Source organism: Propithecus coquereli, unplaced genomic scaffold (assembly GCF_000956105.1).
Source record: "Propithecus coquereli isolate 6110/MARCELLA unplaced genomic scaffold, Pcoq_1.0 Scaffold157, whole genome shotgun sequence".
Classification (NCBI taxonomy): Eukaryota; Metazoa; Chordata; class Mammalia; order Primates; family Indriidae; genus Propithecus; species Propithecus coquereli.
The window spans coordinates 1,009,638-1,014,671 of record NW_012140191.1 but is presented as its reverse complement, the minus strand read 5'-3'; positions in this window follow the sequence as shown (position 1 = coordinate 1,014,671).

Sequence of the window (5,034 nt, the reverse complement as noted above, 5' to 3'; positions counted from 1 at the left end):
GCTTTGCCTATGCATACTTGGAGGCATCAAAGAGCTCAGAATTATATGTCATTCATCATCATTTAAAACCATTTTAAGCGTTAGGTGATTAATTATATTTTCTCATATTGAAATGCAACATCTGTCTAATTCTACATAGGGCATTAAAATACATGGTATATGTTTAAACTCTATAGTGTTAATTGGTCCACAATTAGACTGTGCAAATAGTAAACGTGTCACTTGAAATGAGTAATAAATTCATATTTGTTGAAATAAATGAAAAAATCATATTTTTTAACAAATGATTACATTTGAAATGTTGAAATGACTATGAAATGTGAACTCTTTATCTACTTTGGTCAAATCACATTACCCCTAGCTATGACTTTTCCCCTAACTGGGAAAATTAGAATTTCTACTGGTTTATTTGTAAGTTTCTCACAGTTTGCTAACAAGACAAATCTGAGAATTGCATGTTAATTTAAGTACATGCCATACCAGGAAAGTTTACGAAAACAAAAGTTAAATCTCAATTCAGAAAAACCTGTTTTAAAAATACTGTGATAGAAACACATAATTACATGGAAATCTTAGAGATAACTGGATTCCCAGTTGGAACCCTACTATTCTTTTGTCATGTTCCTTAGTTATAAGCTTTGTTCTCCAGGATTTTAAAAGCTGGATATTGTAATGATTATGGATTAAATCCACAGTCATTTGGCACACAGAGAAGTTTTAATACATTGCAGGAGATACCATCAGCAAGAACAGCAGGGGTGAGCTTTATTAAAGTAGTTTTGCCGCACTTCGCCTATAAAATTCAAGCTGTTCTTAAACATTAGTCCTGATGTAGGTTGCCCTCAAAGAATTCCAAAGTGGAATTCTTTGCAAAATTTCACAATGCAAGTTCTTGCCCTGGGCATATCAATGAGCTTTTTTTCTTAAAAAAAAAAAAACCTCCTATTGGCTTTAAACATTCTGACATTCTTTCTGTCTGTATTTTTCCATTTTTCTTATAAACATATGCTGCTACATTTAAATGAAACAATCAAATTACATATTTTAAAAACATGCTATTATATTATGTGTTTTTGTCTTGCAGCATGTTTTCTATTCAAGAATAATTTTTTTTTTTTTTTTTTTTTTTTTTTGCAAACAGAGTACAACTTCTTTGTTAGGCATTATTCTATTCTCTTGTTCCTCCCTGGGGCTATTCAAGGAATGGTTTTTTTGTTTTGTTTTGTTTTGTCTTTTAATTGAGACGGGGTCTCACTCTTGCTCAGGCTGGTCTAGAACTCCTGAGCTCAAGCAATCCTCCCACCTCGGCCTCCCAGAGTGCTAGGATTACAGGAGTGAGCTACTACGCCCGGCTGTACTTTTCTGTTCTTATTTTTTTGTTACTTAGCATCTTCATCTACCATTTTTCCTTCTGACATTATATGCAATTGTGTAATCTGCTCTATCAATATTTTTTTTTAATTTTAAAATTTTATTTATTTTTTTATTTCAAAATATTATGGGGGTACAAATGTTTTTGGTTACATGTATCAATTTTGTTATGCTTGAGTCAGGGTTGTAAGGGTGCCCATCACCCCAATAGTGTTCATTGTACCTGTTAGGTAGCTTTTCACCCACCTGCTCCTCCTCCATACCCCCTGCTTCATTTCCACTGAGTTTTATTGATACTTCCCTCTGTGCACATGTGTGGTCATCAGTTAGTTTCAATTTAATAGTGAGTACATGTGGTGTTTGTTTTTCCATTCTTTAGATACTGCACTTAGGATAATGATCTCCAGTTCTATCCAAATTGTTGAAAAGGCCTTAATTCAGTCTTCTTCCTGGCTGCATAGTATTCCTTAGTATACATGTACCACATTTTGTTAATCCCCTCATGAATTGATGGGCACTTGTGCTGATTCCACATCTTTGTAATTGTGAATTGTGCTGCAATAAACATTCATGTGCAGTTGTCTCTTTGATAAAATGACTTATTTTCCTTTGAGTAAATACCCAGTAGCAGGATTGCTGGATCAAATGGTAGATCTACTTTTAGTTCTTTGAGGAATCTCTATACTGTTTTTCATAGAGGTTATACTAATTTGTAGTCCCACCTACAGTGTATAAGTGTTTCTTTTTCTCTGCATCCATGCCAGCATCTATTGTTTTTGGATGTTTTTTATTAAAAGCCATTCTAACTGGGTTAAGGTGATATCTCGGTATGATTTTTCCATTTCCCTGAAGATTAGTGATGTTGAGCATTTTTTCATATGTTTATTGACCATTTGTCTATCTTTTTTTGAAAAGCTTCTGTTCATGTCTTTTGCCCACTTTTTAGTGGGGTTGTTTGTTTTTCTCTTGCTGATTTGCTTGAGTTCTTTGTAGATTTTGGTTATTGGTCCTTTATTGGATATATAGCTTGCAAATATTTTCTCCCATTCTGTAGGTTGTCTATTTTCTCTGTTGATTACTTCCTTAGCTGCACAGAAGGTTTTTAATTTAATCAAGTGTCATTTATTTATTTTTGTTGTTGCTGTGATTGCCATTGGGGTCTTCTTCATAAATTCTTTGCCTAGGCCAATATCTATTAATAGAAGAGTTTTTCCACATTGTCTTCTAGAGTTCTTATGGTTTCATAGCTTACATTTAAATCCTTTATCCATCTTGAATTAATTTTTGTGAGTGGTGAGAGATAGGGATCCTGTTTCAATCTTCTGCATGTGGCTATCGAATTTTCGCAGCACCATTTATTGAATAGGGCTTCTTTTACCCAGTGTATATAGTAGACTGCTTTGTCAAAAATCAGTTGGCTGTATGTGGATGATTTTATATACAGGTTCTCTGTTCTGTTCCATTGGTCTGTGTCTCCATTTTTGTGCCAATACTATGCTGTTTTCGTTATTATAACCTTGTAGTATAGTTTAAAGTCTGGTAATGTTATGCCTCCAGATTTGTTCTTTTACTTAAGATTGCTTTGGCTATTCAGGCTCTTTTCTGGTTTTAAACAAAGCATAGAATTATTTTTCTATGTCTGTGAAATATGATGTTGGTATTTTGGTAGGAATTGCATTGAATCTATAAATGATTTCGGGTAGTATGGACATTTTAACAATGTTGATTCTACCAATCCATAAGCATGATATATTTTTCCATTTGTTTGTGTCATCTGTGATTTCTTTCCTCAGTGTTTTGTAGTTATCTTTGTAGAGATCTTTCCACCTCCTTAGTTGAGTATATTCCTCGGTATTTTATTTTATTTGTAGCTATTGTGAATGATATTGAGGCTCTAACTTGAATTTCAGCTTGACTATTATTAGTGTATAGCTTAACAGAATCTAGGTGTCAAGAGAAACATTGATCTCAAGTTACTAGATTTTCCCCGCAGTTTCCCAATTTCTTTGGTTCAAATATCTTAGCCTATATGCTGGTGGCCAAAGAGCAAGAGCTTACTGTAGTGTGTATCTTAATTGTGTCCATGATACCTGGAATCCTTACTCAACCTCATTAGCTTTTCCTGGAAGAGTGGCCTTGGAAAAGATACAGTACCAAGTAGACATGATGGAAAAGGAGTCAAGATGTAGAATCCATCACCTACACATTCATTTAGAAGGAAGAAGCCTGAACCATGGATACAGTTCAGCAGAATTATAATTTTCATGAATTCCTTTTGAAGATGACAGACTGTGCAAACGTACTGCCCTTCTTTCAGCCAAAATACTCTCCTGAAATGAAAGTATAGTTAGACAAAAGGAATAAATCTGTAAAAGCAAAGAGAATAGAGGGGAGTGGTTACTATAGGACAAAATTTTTAAACTTCTAGAAGACATAAAAGGAGGCTGCTGCTTGGATGCTAAAAAGGTAGAGGAGGATAACTATTTATGAAACCCAGGAGAGGATCTATCCTCCTAATCAGCAGGTGTAGTTCGAAATGAGGGATGAGGGAAGCAGTAAATTGAAGATCTGGCTGTGAATTAACTACACTATTTAGGGACAATGACATGAGGCAGAATGAAATTAAACCCTAGCATGCCAATAATAAGCAGTATTTATCTAATCAAAATGAAAATAAAACTATTTTCAAATTTCAGAGCCGATGCATAGGCAAAGAAAAGAATATTTTAGCTGTGATTGAGTATTTAGTATAATGTCAATTACATTGACAATGTAAAATTAAAATGACTAGAGATAGCCTACGGAAAGAAGGGAGAAAAGACAAAGAATTTTATGGGCACCATTCTTTCTATATTAAAAAACAAGGAGTCAACAAATATTTTTTAAAGTGGCTGAAACAAGAGATAAAATTTTGGTTACAATGTTTAAAGTTATATAAATAATCAATACTAATAAACCAATAATAGAAAAATCAAATATTGAGACAGTGAGAGGATCGGAAAGTGGGAGCTAAGATGAGATGTTTAGTGTTTCAAGATGAAGTCAATAAGTATTTCCTGAAGTTGATAAATTAAGAAATTGAAGTCAAATAATATTATCTATAATTATGGAGGAAATAACTTCAAGAAACTAAAGCAGAAAGACTGCCAAAGTATTGCCTCAGGATAGGAACTCTGGAGTTGGGAAGGGTGATGTTGAAGACATGATTTTAACCATAAACTCTTCCACATTATTTGGTTGATATTTATTATGTTTTTTATAACAGGCTAACAAAATCAGATTTATTTAACTTATAAATATAAATACATCCCTAAGCTGGAACTGGGACAGTAACTAGAACTCACTACAAGAAAGTAAATACCAAAAATTAGGAACTCAAGAGCAGGAAAATCACACTCCCTCTGTCTTGTATAAAACTTCAGAAGAATCTAAGCAGCCTGGTTATGTAGTTCTATCCCTACCATTATCATCACAGTTTTGAGGGGCCCCAGACAGACATAGGAGCTGGAAGTCTGCATTAACACAGTGGTTATAGAGTTATTGCAGGCTCATTAGTGTGCTCCTGTTTAGCATAGTGTGGACTCAAGCCATTCTGATTCATTTCATAAAATTTTTATGCAACCTACTAACAGGAAATGGTGTTCTGCATAGTTTCAAATTTTA